This window comes from Dysidea avara, chromosome 14 (genome assembly GCF_963678975.1).
Source record: "Dysidea avara chromosome 14, odDysAvar1.4, whole genome shotgun sequence".
Lineage (NCBI taxonomy): Eukaryota > Metazoa > Porifera > Demospongiae > Dictyoceratida > Dysideidae > Dysidea > Dysidea avara.
Genome location: NC_089285.1, coordinates 4,610,199 through 4,627,691, shown reverse-complemented (window position 1 = coordinate 4,627,691; position 17,493 = coordinate 4,610,199). Strand labels below are relative to the sequence as shown.

Sequence of the window (17,493 nt, the reverse complement as noted above, 5' to 3'; positions counted from 1 at the left end):
AAGCTTGCAGGTAGCAAGCCATGAATTCGTGTGCAGCCATTGATAAATGGGTGAGGCTCTACATATGCCTACAGACAGCAAATGATCCTGATAAGTGGGTGTGACCCATGACTGCAGAAGAACCTGGATTTTCTTTAAAGCAGATCAGATCCAGACCTGTCCCATGAAAACGACTCTGCCAGACTCATGCATGCAGTGACTGAATCCATAATATTTCAGCACAAAAAGGATTGTACGCTACAGCACGCACCTTACACGGGGGTTACTATTCAGTGGACTGGACTACTGGACTGGACTACTGGACTGGACTACTGGACTGGAACACTGGACTGGACTACTGGACTGGAACACTGGACTGGACTACTGGACTGGAACACTGGACTGGACTACTGGACTGGAACACTGGACTGGACTACTGGACTGGAACACTGGACTGGACTGACATATTTTTGGTTTTTACACATTCTGAGGTTGGTTTTATTGAGTCTTGCTAGTAAGAACCCTTTGGGTACGGTACAGCTCAACTATAACTTCACTATTCCACGGTGATCACGCATGTTTCCACGTCAGTGTATGCGTGGTTCCATTGTCACGGCCATCGTGGTCCACGCTTACTCACTCGCCTTACTTCCTAGTGAAACCATGCAGTCTCGTGGTGAACCACGCAATGATTCCATGCATGATCGTGGAGCCCTCACGAAATCCGTGAAACACGCGTGGAAACCGTGGAACCCACGCAGTAAAAAAGCAAGATATGTCGCATTGAGGGGATCTGAGCAAGACCTTTACAGTGATTTCAAAGAACTTTACAGTGATCTCAGCACAGGAGCTCGGGAGCTAAAGCATCACACCCCTGCCCTGCACAGCGAATATATTAGAATTTAATTGTACGTGATCTTCTAACCACAATCACCACGTGCCTTGAACTGAACGGTTCGAAAGAACACTCTAGCACTTAGAATGGTCAGGACCTCTGAAAGACGTGTATCTGAAGGTAAGTTTAGGGCTTATAGTTTTCGTTGAGTACTTGGAAGTCGATGTTAAGATTGTACCTGTCACTCTAATTCTTTTTTTAGGATCTGCCAAGCCAAATGCTTTGGTGGACTTCAGCGATGAGGGAACTAGTGTTATCAGGAGCGATAAAATTATTGAAGGAAGCATCAACGATGGGAAATGCCGAGTTATTTGGTCGGACAAGGAGTATGAAGCTGATTTATTGTTTACAGGTGATGTATAATTCATGTTTGCATAGCACTAGCAATCCTTCGAGGGAGGCTATAAAACACGGAATAGCGGAACAGCGACTTTGCAGAAATTTTATTTAGCGATTTTTGCCATTATATGTAGGGAGTTCAAGGGATAATTATATATTCTACTTCAGTGACCTGAAGTCTGTCAACAAGCGGCCATAACTTTGCAGGAGGTAGTGCAGCCCTTCATTAAAAATAGCCACCATCTTGCTGAGAAGGATGAGGCAAGTCCATTGAACCAAAATTTGAGGCCGTAGACTATGTTTCAAGGAAGAAAGCCTCCAGGTGTTAATGGCCTTTGCTGCATTCTGCATTATTCCAATTGCTAAGCCTTGTGGTCTTAAAGTACTTTTTGAGTAGACCAGAGAGAAGGTACTTTGATAATTAATTTAAAAAATATAAAAGTGGTGGGACAGAGGAAATTGTACAAGTGGTATCATATATACTGTGCTGTGATCTGAAACCATGGTCTAAATGATTGAAATAAAAAATTGATTTTAGATGATCTCAAATCAAACTTGAAATTGTATATATGTGTATAGGTAACTACTTAGAGTGTGTTAGAGAGCAAGCAGACACCGAGAAGAAGGAGAAGAAACAACCAAAGAGAAAAAGAAAATGTTTAAAGGTAATTGAATTGTAAATTGGATATCTCATGTACTGTTACACTCTTGTACTGTAGCATGATGATGGTGGTGAAAAGAACAAGAAACCAGCAGTAAGTTACAGTGTATTATGTTTTGCTGGTAACTATTATGATCCGTGCGTCATCAAATTTATCAAAATTATGCATTTTCTATTACATAATTATGCATTCTTTTGTCTATAAAGGAAACTGCTGGCTTTAGTGCCGGTACTATTGTGCATCAAAATATTTGTCTTTCTATATTACACAACACTATGCAACTTGTAATAGTGAAGGGCTAACTGGTTTGTAGAAATAGAGCTGTTTGCTTGCCACCTTGAGCTTAAACGGAACGCCAATTGAACAAAAACTTTATTTTGTCCGCTACTGTACAGGGATATAGCGAAATTTGGCTTTATTGTTTTATTTAGAGTATACTGTGTAATTGAAACTCCAACTGAAAGGCTTGTTGATCAAAAGTATCATTTTAGGTGTTCATATTGTTGTTGAAATGTGCTTGTATAGCTAACACAATTGAGTGGTACCTTATTGTAGTGTACATACTAAAAGGTTGATGTAGTATCTTATCTTTCTCTCTTGCTCTACATACATGTAGCTCACTCCCATTGGATCCTCAGTATTGCCTGGTCACCAGATGGGAAGAAGATTGCATCAGGTTGTAAAGCTGGCAAGGTGAGTGAAATGTATGGAGTTGTCCACATCATTTCCCTCTACCACCCTTAATAATACTCTTACTACTACTACAGTGGAACCTGTGGTCAGAGATATTTGGTCTTTATAGAGAGGTGGCTGCCTAACTCACTATCGTATCTCTATAAAGCAGCCATAGGCCACAAACCAAGGTTTGACCTTTATACAAAGGTTCCTGGGATTATAGCTATCCTCACACATGCCTACTCTTCAATCCATTACTTACATAACAGGCATAAACAAAGTAGCAGAAACCAGAAAGGATGACCAACAAGAGCGAGAAACCACTATATGGAGACATTATCACTAGGCTGCCTTGCTACAAAGCCAGTGAAAGAAAGGCTATGGTTTTTATACTGGAAAGACAGTTACCTGGTAACTACACAACTGTAAATTCCGAGATAAATTCAAAAAATTAGCATATTGTGGGGTGAGCTTTAATTGGAATCATGTGAAGAGACAAAGCCATGAAGTGGCTATAAGCTTATCTATACAGAACACAATTGTGAGTATAAAATGTTATAGAAGTATAAAGTAGTGTAACTGGTTTACTCACTGTCATGACTTGCTGTGGCTGCTTTGTGAGAGGCTTTTTTGTATAACGAAGTGCTTCCAAAAGCTGACTGTTATATGTGTTATAGAGGTGACCGCTTAATGCAAACTATTTCTGTACAAACTGTTTAGGAATCAGTTGGGACCAGTCACATGGCCATTTTGCTGAGGTGACCATTAAGAGAGGTTCCACTATACTACACAGTTATACACAGTATGTTAATACCCTACTACATAGTGTGAGACATATCCAATACTTATGCGAAAAATTCTCTTCTACACACCACGATACAATTGTTATCAGTTTATCATACAATCTACAGGTGTGTATATGGGACCCAGTAACTGGTAAACAATTGGGAAATTCCTAACTGGCCACAGACAGTGGATAACATGGTTGTCACGGAGACCAATGCATCAGTAAGTATGCTCATATGCAGACCATATATAGACGTTCTGCATATAGTTGCGAGACTGAATTGTATGGGACTTGTAAATGTGAAGTCAAACTGTTGGAAATGATCAGTGTGGACTTAGCTTTTACCTCCATTAGCTTTTATTGTGATGCCAATGGAAAGTATAGTCAATTAGCTACATGTAGGTCTACATGTAACAACCACTGTAACATTTTTTTTTCTAGAAGCTGTACAAGCTTTATGCTTGCTTTCAACTTTTGGTCCTTGTGTACATTTATCATTAATTGTGTTGGTAGTTATAGCACTTTGTGTACTGCGATCATAACAGCCTGTGCTTGTATACACTATATTTTGCATTGATAATTACATAATATTTTATGGTATATAATTCCTGTTAGGGATCTTGTATATGTACTCCACACTATAGGATGGTAGTGTATGTACTCCACACTATAGGATGGTAGTGTATGTACTCCACACTATAGGATAGTAGTGTATGTACTCCACACTATAGGATAGTAGTGTATGTACTCCACACTATAGGATAGTAGTGTATGTACTCCACACTATAGGATAGTAGTGTATGCACTCCACACTATAGGATAGTAGTGTATGCACTCCACACTATAGGATAGTAGTGTATGTACTCCACACTATAGGATAGTAAAGTTCACATATGGAATACAAGGCTGGCTCATTCAGTGATGATATTAACTGGTCACAGTCAGTCAGTGACTTGTGTACGATGGGGTGGAGAGGGACTGATATATACCTCATCACAAGATAGGACTGTGAAGTGTGGAGAGACCGTGATGTGTGTGTGTGAGTGAGTGAGTGTGTATGTATGTTTGTGCATGTGTGTGTACATGTATTATCCGTACCCACAAAGTAGGGATGCCACGACATAGAAATTTTTATGTCACATATCATAGAGGTTTATGTCACGGCATAAGCAATTCTTAAAGTTTCACAACTGAAGCTGTTACTTATGAAACTGTATAGCTATTTTGATTCAAACATGCAAAAATATCAGCTTAAACATCAGCTATATTAACTATGACATCAACAAACAACCAGCATTGCTTGTACTTACTTGTCAATTTTCTCATATTTATTGCATCAAATTTGATCAATATGGATGGAAAAGTGTGCATTATTTGGAGATATTTATGTCACGACAAAGAAGCCTATGTCATATCATATCATGGAGCTTTATGTCACGACATGTCATATGTCACGACTATCATGACATCCCTACCACAAAGCAGAATTCCATCATCTTCCATAGGAGTATTATGTTATGTAGGACACTATCAGGACATGGTCACTGGGTTAGTGGTGTACATGTTGTAGTAACTGGATCATGTGAGCTCCTGTCAGGTGAACACGCTGTGTCTTAACACTGACTATGTGTTAAGGACTGGACCATATGAATCAGCTAATGACAGACTGTCTAAACCAGAAGGTATTGTGTAGTAGTTCTCTGGCTAGTAATGTTGTATGCCCTACCGTATAACAACAAATATTGGCAAAACTGATATTTGGTGATTTGCTATAAAATTGCAGTTGGCGAAAATGTAATTTGGCGAAATGCTGTCGCTGAAAAATTGGCGGTGCACATGAGTGGTGTAAGGTGCGTGCTATAGCGTACAATCCTTTTTGTGCTGAAATATTATGGATTCAGTCACTGCATGCATGAGTCTGGCAGAGTCGTTTTTATGGGACAGGTCTGGATCTGATCTGCTTTAAAGAAAATCCAGGTCCTTCTGCAGTCATGAGTCACGCCCACTTATCAGGATCATTTGCTGTCTGTAGGCATACGTAGAGCCTCACCCATTTATCAATGGCTACACACAAATTCATGTCTTGCTACTACCTGCAAGCTTACGTGGAGCCATGCCCACTATTCAAGTATGAGTTTTTTAGTATCTATTATCTAGTCTAGTCTGTAATCCACACCCATTTGCATGTGATAATTTAAAGGTGTATTTAAGTAGTATCCACGAAGTCACACTTGGGATGTCCAAACCTACTTCTGCAACTGGTATCAAAAGCTTGGACCCAAGGTATCAAAATAATATTGAAGAAAATTTAATTTGGCGGTTTAGTGACAAATCACCAAGTCACCAAATTTAGTTCACCGCCAAATTTAATTGATATACAGTATCAGAGACCTCATACATATCTGTATAAAAGGAAATTTTTGAAAGGTTAAGTATTCAAAAAATTCGAAACAACAATGCCTTTTCAATAACTCATTTATGTAATTTGCTTACCAGAAAAAGTACCTATCAAACTATAAACAAGGGTAAGTGCTGCAGGGGCGTACCGAGGGGGGTTTCCAGGGGTTTCAGGAACCCCTTTGGATTTTATACACTACTTGAAACATTAAGGAATCAAAACTTCAGGTTTCCAGAATATCCTGGAACAGGATATATTTTAAACTTTTATCTTAGTTAAATAATAGTTTCTAGCATGTTAGCAACACTTATAGCATTGTTCTGAATTATGATTTTTGTGAAAAGATTGAGATACTCTAATAGAGCAGTCAGGTAACTCTAATATAACAGTCACTTAGCTGTAGTGGAAACCCCTTTTCAAAATTCCTGTGTACACCCCTGTGCTGCATGTTTTCTACTTTATCAGTTAGCTAACTATAGGTATTAGGCCACTGGCAAACACGATGCAAGCTATACCATGAGTGTCACCATGAGTCTTGAAGCCTAAGAGCTCGAGAAAATTATTATTCCAGCCTGAGTGAAATGATAGTGAATATCTGGAAGTGATGAAAAGCGCTAACTGGTGATGGCTCAATCTGCAGGCCACTCAGTGGATTAAAGCCATGTACAGTCTACCAAGCAATATGGTTCAAGCCACAAAGGAGGAATATGTAGCTAGACACGGCCTTTGTTTATACTGAACAATCAAAGCAGCAAATTCTACTGTAGCTACATACACGTGACCAATGCAACAATTGTTAGCTTCCTCCAGTTAGGTTTATAAATCTGTCTTATCTACAGTGCGGTGTGGTAATGGTAGAGAGAAACTGTATCAAATATATTTTTCGAACTTACCATCAAGTACTCATTTTTGAAAATTTGACCTTTCAAAAATTTCCCACTATACGGTATCTGTGAAGTTTCTAGAAGCCATTTTGGTATACACCTTGTCATGATGTGAACAATACTTTTATTGTATAGTATATGGAGAAGGGTCTTGATTTTCTAGACCCTTACGTAATGACATTATTTAATGTGTTGCTAATTTGAATCTCTACTCTACACAGGTGACCTCCACCAGTGAAGGTGAGTACCAGTAATAGGTACTGATGGTACATTGGTTATTACCATATTAGGAAGTGATCAGTGAAGAACTACTTGTGTCTGGGTCTAATGACTTCACACTGTTCCTATGGCAACCATCCACTGGCAAGAAACCATTGAATGATGGGTAGGTACAATACAGTACATATCTTATAGTAAATATGTACTATGGTTTTATAGTGTCCTTATTATACGTATACCACTTTTGTGTGGGCGTTCAAAGGCACTGCTTACAGTTTAACCTGCATATTGCCATGCAAGATATTACCTGGGAATGTAGTTTGCTCATGGCTTTGATGCCCAACCAGTTCAAAGATATGACTATCATTATATTGGGCAACGTTGAGTGTTTAGTTATGGGTTTGGGTTTACAGGTTAATCTTGGCTCAATGTAGTTGCTAAGTTTCAACTAGTTGACAGTTACTAAATGAGACGAATGATCAATAGCATAATCGTTTGGGCAGTGTGTGGATGCGTATTTCTACCCATCCGTGTCAGCCATAGTGTATTTTATTTATTTATTTTATTAGACTTCACAGTACAAGTGCTGAAGGTCTGTAGGCCTACAGCCTGTTTGAAGTTGTAGGAGCAAGAGTCCTACAGACCTTCAGCACTTGTGCTGTGTGTGTACTTAATTTAACCTTGTAAACACTAATGTAAAATTTCCTGTTTCCTATTCCTAAGAATTATGCAATACATACCCATTAGTAATGAGTGCACTGACAAAGCCTTCTTGTGTACCTTCCAACTAAGATATAAAATTATTGTCATGCACTTGTTGCCATATTTGGTTGTACAATTACACATAGCAGTATGTGATCATGTTATGGTGTGACCAACCGCCTCTGAGTGTTCACTACAGGGTTTCAACACTTGAAATTTCATACAAATTGTGTAGTGTGAATGCGTACACATGCGTGTTTTTGCAAGCGATTTATCTGGTACCACAATGGTCCATATTGTGCCTCAGGCTGCTATACACTCGACAAATCTCTTTAACAGGGATGGTGTAACATGACTTATTTCACTTCAAGAAAAGCCAAATACCATATTTACTCGATTTATGCCACACCCTCGAATAGTACCGTAGTGCGGTACTATTTGAAGCTTGTTTCTGAAAAGTTTTTAAATTGTACCACACCCTCGAATAGTGCCACATTATACATTCATAATTACTCTTTACTAGTGCTCTCATACCTTTAGTATTAATCTCAATGTAGATTTGAGGAATGCATTGTCCTGGTAAAACTTGAACAGCTGTAACATATTGAAAATTCCGGATATTAGTTAATAAATTGACCACATAGCACGAGGGGTGACATAGTTGTGCTACAAGGACTTGAGTGAAAGAAGGTTCTGTGTAGACAAAGTAAGTAGCAACGTGTTGTGATTGTTTTATAAAACTATAATGTAGAATAGCTATAGTAGTGGCAGGTTTAAAATATTAGTAGCGCATCCTCAAATATTGCGGCACTATTCCATGGGTGTTATCCTTATTTTTGGACGAAAAATAATAGTACCCCTGGGGCACAAATCGAGTAAATACAGTATAGCAAATACACATGCGTAACCTCACTATGCATTTTACTTGAAATTGCAAACCCTGTAACATCAGGCTATTACAGTGTGATATTGTTTAGGTCATCAACAACTTATCAATCAAGTCAGTTTCTCTCCTGATGCTCGTCTCATTGCTAGTGCTTCATTTGACAAGTCAGTGAAGTTATGGGATGGCAGGACGGGCAAGTCAGTGAGGAGATAGTTACACTAGTAATGTTACTAGTATACACACCATACAGGTACATCACTAGTTTGAGGGGTCATGTCAGTGCTGTATATCAGGTGAGCTGGACTAGTATTGTGTATGTGATTATGTGTGCATTTGAAGATGTCATATTGAACTTTAAAAAAGCAGAGGTGGATCCAGGGCTTGGCAAAGTGGGCATCTGGAGCAGCAGAAGGTTGATCTGGAAGGCACAGCCTCCCAAGGTACTTCAGGGATGAGGTTTTTGACACAGTTTTGAGCAGTTTTAGGTAAATATCTAAATAATATTGCTTTCTAAGTGGTCTGCGTTGGTCAAGATTTGTAGGGATCAATGACAGTCACTAGTAGTTCAGTTGTCATATAAACTGGCATGCAAAGGAGCTATCTACAAAAGTTCTAACTGTGTCTATGGGATGGTGCTGCAGATGCCAGTGTGCACGTTTTAGAATTTGTAATGCTTCAATCAACATAATTATGTGGCCGGATTTGACACATCCAGGCTTCCACACACATCCAGATGTGTGACTTTAAAGGACCATAACTCAATGTATAAAAATGCTGTCAGTTTCAAATTTGGACCTGTTATTGTATAATGCAATGAAAGCATTGTGTGAAAATTGTAGCTCAATAGCATATTGAGTTGTCAAGTTACAAGTGATTAACGTCAAAGAATTGGATGTGTGTGGAAACCTGGTTTTGTCAAATCCAGTCACATAGTATATTAACACTAAATGTTTTTGATTCTAAAATGTCCATACTTGGTACATCCTTAATGTTAAAGACATTCTCTGTAAGTAGCTACCGTAGCATTCTGCTTTGCTTACTCATGTGAGTGTCACACAGGCACTGATACAATCTCTTTAAAAAAGAAAAATCCTTCCCACCCACATCTGGAAGTACTGATAATGTGCTATATATAATTTTATACCATTCCAAGTTGTGTACTAAACTTGTGTGCATGTACATGTATCTCACATAACTCTTGGCTACTGTCCCGTACAGATCTCCTGGTCAGCAGACAGCAGGTTATTGTGTAGTGGTAGTTCAGATAGTACACTAAAGGTGACCTGCACTATCAGCCCCACCCACTCATTACCCACCCTTCCCTACAGGTGTGGGATATTAAGAACAGGAAGTTACTGATGGATCTACCAGGTCATGTTGATGAAGTGTTTAGTGTTGACTGGAGTACTAATGGGGAACAAGTGGCTAGTGGTGGACGAGATAGACACATTAAAATGTGAGTACTCAGTCAGTTTATTGTGTAATGAACTTGTGTACGTTTGTTTATAAACTGCATCAAATGTATAGAGAAGGCTAAGTATTTAAGATCCACAAGTCAAGTACTTGGGAATTTATATTGATGAAACATTTTCTTGAAACTTCCACGTTACTTCTGTATACAACAAACAATGTCCAAGCATATCTGCAGTGCAATTTGAGATAGTGATCAACAAGTGTAAGGGAAAGATTCTATCATTCTTTAGTGTGACCCATATTACAGTATGCCTGTGTAGTTTGGTCACCCTATACTCTGACTAATATTGATAAACTAGAAAAAGTACAAAGGAAAGCAAGCAAGATTGTAGTGATTTTTCAATGTATTTTAGTGTCACTAACATGTTAAATGGGCAATCTGTTATTCCCCAGCTCAACAGTATGCCTGCTTCAGAGACCTGTAATTGAATACAGAAAAAATCCCAGGCCAGGCAGTGACTTGATCCACAGCCAGCTGCAAGTGCCTGAGGAGCCACACAACCTGATCTGGGATTTCCCCTGCATTCTGTCAGTATATCTTGACTTCTTTTTTTTTCTTTACAAAGTTGCTATTGTTCCGGCAGTCCACTAGATTTCTCACTATCAACCACACTAATTGTATGCTATGCCCCGAGTATTCGACTTTAGGGCACACGTCTAGTAGGTTGCCCCGAATATTCAACTTTAGGGAACGCGTCTAGTAGGTTGCCCTGAGCATTCAACTTTAGGGAATGCGAAAAGTAGTTCTAATGTTAGGGTTAGGGTCGGGTTCAGGTTTAATTTCTTCTTCACCTTCAATATATATTATATAGAAGTTACTCCACTCAGAGACATATAAGGGAGTTGGGTAGCTGGGAGCCACGTAGCACAATGGGTAGGACTCTGGGCTCAAGCACTGGAGGTCCCGGGTTTGATTCCCGCTCAAGGCATTTTGTGTTTTCTTTTTTTTTTCGTTTGAGGACCTTTTTTTTTTTCTAAGTTTTATTTTTATTCACGTGACTGCCGGAACAATAGCAACAGCCTTTTCTTTATTGGTCAACTTATTAGGCAACTACCCCTCTAGGGACCTGAGCCTGTACAACACTTTAGTTAGAAGGGAATCAGGGAAACTTGTTAATCTTGTTGAAACTGAAACAGGGAACTCACTCATCAGGAATAATTTACTTACCCGAGGACATTAATAGATTCAAGCAACCATTTTAGAGCCACGGTTATCTCATTTGAAATATTCCTTTTACCCAGATGCAATTAAATTGTGGAACAAATTACCAGATATTGCAATTAATTGTACAACATTATAAAACTAAAGATCTAATGATTAGCTAATATTTGCACACATAGCTATACCACACCTTTATATGTAGTCTGGCGCAGCCCGCCCTTCGCAAAAGTACTTGGGCGGGTGGTGCCAGACTTCTTTATATGTACGTTTACACTAGCTTTTCCATTTTCAAGAATTACTGAAAACCAGGGGGATTTTTTACGGTTATATACTGTCCTCACATATATGGACTGCACCATACAGCCTTATTATCGTCATTTGGTGAAAATCGAAGAATGCCTAGAAGTTAGCAGCACTCTGAAGAGCACACCCTCAAGTTAGGGCTTAACACAATGTTTATATTTAACTTGTGCTTCTCTTTCGCACCTGTACAGGATATATAATGGAAAGGTAGGAATTGGATTTTGGGATGAAAATCGAAGCAGCCATACCAAAGAAAGAAAAGTTTATTAAAATCTGTGCCGGAGTTGAGGTACTGTACATGATTATGAGTGTTATATAGATTAATATTGGTAGTCTTGTACCCAAACTGCTTTGTTTGTGGGAGAGGAATGGTCTGGTGGATCTCCAGGCTCCCAAAATCCGGGAATAAAGGCCAGCTCCAGGAGTGTTAAATTGGTATTGACAAGCCAACTAATGAAGCTAAGTTTTATTTACTCAAGCAACTTCACATCTCTTGTCATGCACACAGATCACATCTCACTTAGGCTCTCACAAGCATCACAGAAGCATCAGAGAATGACACTTGCAAGTAGGGACCCGCCGATTATGCTAATAATTTTATCTATTATGCTATGCTGCACTGCTCAAAAATTTACCTATTATGCTTAAATTTATGCTCATTACTTACCCATTATGCTCAAATTATGCCCATAATAATTTCCAATTTATGGATAAATAATAAGTGGCTGAAGCACAAACTTGTCAAAATGCATATCACAGAAAAGATCGATATACTCTAATTGAACAGTCAGCTATATGATCGTTATAATTATTAGAGTTACTGACTGTTCTATTAGAGTATATCGATCTTTCTGTGATAGCTATTTTAGAATTCATACTATAACACAAATATTCTACCTATTATGCTAGCATTATGCTCAATGCTTTCAGACACCTATTATGCTCATAATTATGCCAGCATAATCGGCGGGTCCCTACTTGCAAGGGGGTGATACTCCATATACTCTGTACTCCGATCTTCATCCTGGGTCAAAGTCAAAAAAAAATATGCCTTGACCCTTTGCTAAAAAAATTCATGCTTGACTCTTGACCAAATTCTTGCATATTTTCATAAAAATATAGTTATGTTGTAACTGTAAAAGCATCAATTGTGGTATACCTTTTACAATCGAAGCTTGTCTTGACCTACTGCAAATTTCTTGCTTGACTTTTGTTTTGACCGAGGACAGAGATCAGAGTACGGATATATAGTGCCTCCCCCTTGACTTGTGAGTGTAGTGTTAAAATAATTTTGTTGTTGAAACAGAATAAAACTTGGCTTCACTAGTTGGTTTGTCAATACCAATTTAATAACTTTCAGCACAGTAGGGATATAACACTTCTTATCGTTTTACTGTGATTTAATACCATACACTACTCCAGCTTGTTTCAATACTTCTTATCGATGTTTTATTGTCCCTACTCTAGTTGAAAATTCCAAATTTTTTCTGTGTACTTGTTTGTTAACTTTTTTTTGTAAATATTATTATTATGACCGGTCAACCCACGCATACCTCATCTGAAATGGCGCCGCACACCCCAGCTATATCAGTTATTGCCTGCAAAGTAAAGTATCCATTATGCTTTGTTGTCAGCTATGTTCAACCCGTTACACAGCATTTCGGATCAAGAACTGTTCAAAAAGCACCTCTGCAATCCATGCATACCGATGGAAATGGTGCTGTGTGCCCCAGTTATATCAATTATTGTCTGAAAAGTGAAATATCCATTACACTTTGTTGTTGGCTGTGTTCAACCCGTTACACAACAGTATGAATCGAGAACTGTTCAAAAAGCACCTCTGCAATCAAAACAGCCACTATAAAAAATATGGACAATTTCTGTTATGAAGGAAAGCCATCATGTGCTATCGCCAAATCAACACTTTTTGCTGTCAGCAAAGATGAATGGGACACAAAGGAGGACACTGGTAAGTGCATGAAGAATGCATTGTACGTACTGCAGTATGCCAAATGACACTTCTCGGTGCGAAGCGACGTCAAACAGTGAAAAATCAAGCTTGTAGCCTTAGCCGTTATCGAGTTACGCTTGTCTGAAGGCATCAGGCAGTCAGTAGAAATTCCAATAATTTATTTTTACAATTCCCTAGCAACTTGTTGAAAGCATTTTGGCTCGATCTGAAAGCTTGTTTAGGCTTAGTTTTACCTAACCAATACTGCCTCATCGTCATCTGGGAAAACTGAGGCTGGTTTTTGGGTGATGTTATTTTGTGGGCCATGCCTACTCCTTTGTGGTCCCTACTATAGAGTACTATCATACTGTATGACACACCTGGAGCTGGCCTTTACTCCATTTCAACACTGATTTAACATTCCCGGAACACAAAAACAACTATTGGAGATCCACAAGATCTTTCCCCAAGTGGTCTGGATACAAGACTATAATATTAGGCCGTGTAAAGTTGATTCATTGTTTAAACTCCATAACTCCATGCAATAGGCTTCCTTGCATGAGTGACAACATACAGCAATACCAAAAATACACAGTACAAAAATTAGCTAAAAACAATATAAACGAGTTTAACAAGAGGTGTGTCACTATATTGCATCATTTTTTCATAACACAATCCAGATTTATGTAGGGCAAAAGGTTCTGGAAAATCAAATGTAGGGCAAACGTTATTTCTTTTGCCCTACAAAAATGGTTGGTAATTTGCACATGCGGTGCATTTTTGTGACTACGCCTCTTCGTTAAACACGTCTATACAAGCATGAACAACATATTACAAACCAAAAACTCAATTACAACAAACACAATCTAAATGTTACAAATCATCAAGTAAATATGCATGATAATTTACTAATTCCCTAAGGACAAGGTCTGTAAAGGGAGTTATAATTGTATGAGGAGGTGAAGGATACAAGGTACAGCACTATCCCTTCCTAAGTTTGTGGCTGTCCTTCCCACCCAATGACAGGTTGGTGTACTTTGTAGTGATGAACATGACTCACTGTGATGATAACTCAGATCTCTAACTGGAAGGTTTGTGGTTGGTCTTGTTGATACATTTCATGTTTCTGTATAGCAGGTTATTTTCGAATTGTTTTATTTTCAGATGTTTCGAAGAGGCCTTTCTCTTTGAAAATAAATTCCAAGTCCTGTTGTTCTTCGAAAATAAATTTCCACAAGTAAAAATAATGTGCTTTCACATGATCGCAGACAACACATATTTGCTTGTGTATTCTTATAAGTTTAAGCTCAGTATTAGTAATAAAAGTTGAACAGTATCATTACTGCCAGTTAACTATCCATAATGGCCGTTGTGGGAACCATTGCCATCTGCTGCTGCTGCTGTACCCTGATCGAGCTGATTGCCTCGCCAGTGGCTGCTAATTACTCCACTTATTCTTCTTTCCAGTGTGCAAAAGTGGAGGTTATTCCATCATCTATACCCTCGGTAAGGCAAGCACATGTAGAATCTACGTATTTTTGTAATTTGTGACATGAATTTCTATTTGTTTGAAATCCACCTGTACTTCAAAATTAAAATTTTTGAAATTCAGATTTTACTGTTCCTACAAAAATGTCTGGTTCGAAGATAACCAGCTATATGGTAGTATATCAGTTGACAAACAATATAATTGTATCTTTATTGATTCTGGTTGTAATTCTATTTCTCCATATCAACTCTGTGATTACATTGTGTGTCTGCATGGAGTTGATACACTATACATTGTATACATGTATAGTGTATTTGACAACTTCTTGTTTGCAACTCAAACAGGCGGTTAACGGAAGGAAGTGAGGTCATTCTATTTATAGTTTTTGCTTTAAAGGCTTCTATAGCAACAAATTCTTGAGGACAATACCATTAATCAGTGTTGTGCCTTGTACCTGGAACCTCCAAAGTACAATCATGGTGGAATTGCTGGTAGTGGAGGTCTGTGATAGTAGGATGGAAGTCGGATGGTATTGCATTCCACCAGTGAGAAGCAGTAAACCTTAAAAACTTTTGAGTAAATGCAAGGTGATAATATACTGTACGTGACATATATTATCTATAGCACAACCTCTGTGAATTAAAAAAAATTAATGCAGCAAGTCATTTGTCCTGGTCTCATATTTGGAATATGGAGCGACCAAACTGGATTTATAGTTTGCCTGCATCACCTTCAACCCTGCCACCTCCATAATTATCAGCTGTGCTAGGATTTTGACAAACTATACATAATTTTCAGCTATGTGCAGGGCTCCAATGCAAGTCAGTTTTACTGAGTGGATTCCCTGTGTAAATATTACAATTACTATCATTTTCAGCTAATTCTTTCTTCTTAGGGAAGGTAGTAAAATGTATACCTTTAAGAAGACTCTTTTGATAATCCTTGTAGTGGCAGAAATAGCTGGCTTTCCATTGCTACTGTATGTTTTTGTGTGTTTCAATGTCTGCCCACCTGCATCAAAATTGAGGAAGTGGCTGATGAGAAACTAGCAATCTACTTTGCCTGGCCTTATTATAATAATAATTGTATGGAATATATTATAGGGGATAATTACTATGGTATTAGCTATGGTATAGCATGTACCTGTTGAGCTGGATTCTCAAAAACATTTAATAACTCATAGATGCAATTACAGATGATGTTGAAATTTGGCTCATTTGTAGTACTACTTGACCTGCTAAAAATATTTTAAATCTTTTTCTGACCTAATATTTACAGTCAATCAACATTTTCACAATACATTTCCTATGGGGAAGCCATAAAAGTGTAATGTCCCTTACAGCCCTTTTTCAAATTTGTAATGGAACCAAACCATACTTGTCTGTTGTTGACACCTTTGCTGTTTCCGTTAATTATCTGGTTGGCTGAAGTGTTTACTCTCAAGAGAAAAAAAATCCACTTTTTAATTTTTAGGTGTTTTTCAGGATCCAGCTAAACTTGTACATATTTGAATGATTGTTAGATACTATACTTACAAATAGTTGGGGTTCTAAGCATTTTAAATAGACCGTTTTTGTGTACTTTTGGATAAAAGCATGAAACTTGGCAAAGTTTGCATATGACAAACCACCTCAGATTTGACCTTTGGTGTTGTTTGCAGACAATGTAATGTTTAAAAACTGTCAGTTTTTCTCTATTTCATGTTTGTTTGAATCTGAAATCCACAAACTTGATGAAGCTCTTGCCCTATAGAATATTTGGCAAAATACTATGCTAAACAACCATCATTTTCAGTACGCTGGCTTGGCACACTGAAATCACAAAATCATTCATTTGGGCTTCAACAATATAGTAACTCATTATCTACTTAGATGAACAGACTTACATGATGTGTAATGCGCGGTGCTTATTTTTTCATCATGGAAGATTCGCTGCAGTACCTGTAGGCATAGGCGATGGGGGGCTGAAGCTTTCCCTCGGTCTGCTGAGGGGGTCTATATAGCCACCCTTAGAATATCTTGCCGAAATTGGAGTTGGGCTAAAAAGATTGGTATATTCTAATAGAACACTAAAATACCCTAATAGAGTAGTCAAAGTGCTTCATAAAAATATGTTCCTAAAAGTACTTGCCTACAGTGGGAATTGAACTACTGACCTTTCACTTTAAGAGTTGGTGTGTTACACCTGTACCAAGTATTTCCAACTGTCTAAAAGCTGTTTTGTACTGTAGTCAACAGGTAAAAATTTGTCACAAAAGGTTTGTATTGACTGCAAATACACTATAGCATATGATGAGTTAAAAAGTTGGTGTTTTAGTTGAAAATGCTTCAAATTGTATGTATAAAACTAATTCTGATGAACTTTGAGACATTGTGAAAATGGCTACAGTTTCTGGGGCACCTGATCTATACACTCTGGTCACACACCCCCACCCTCCACATCCTCCACCACTGCCTGCAAGTGTTTGCAAAAGTAACACCGTGGTGCCATATATGGAATTATAATTGATGAACAATGTTAAATGCTGTCTTGTGGACAAGTTAAATAGTCACAAGGCTAGACTTTAAATTATTTATTAAAGTTGTAGTGAAAAAAGTACTCAAGTTAATGAACCAGAGAAACACCTCACAGTATAATTGGACACATATTACTGTTAAGTCTGGACTTCTCACCATCTGTATGGGTGACA

The 17,493-nt window shown here is 38.2% G+C and overlaps 1 pseudogene; it reads left to right on the top strand.

Annotated features, from left to right (window-relative positions):
* Positions 1-896: 896 nt before the first annotated feature.
* On the top strand, positions 897-11,590 carry LOC136243968 (notchless protein homolog 1-like; annotated as a pseudogene).
* The last annotated feature ends 5,903 nt before the right edge of the window (positions 11,591-17,493 follow it).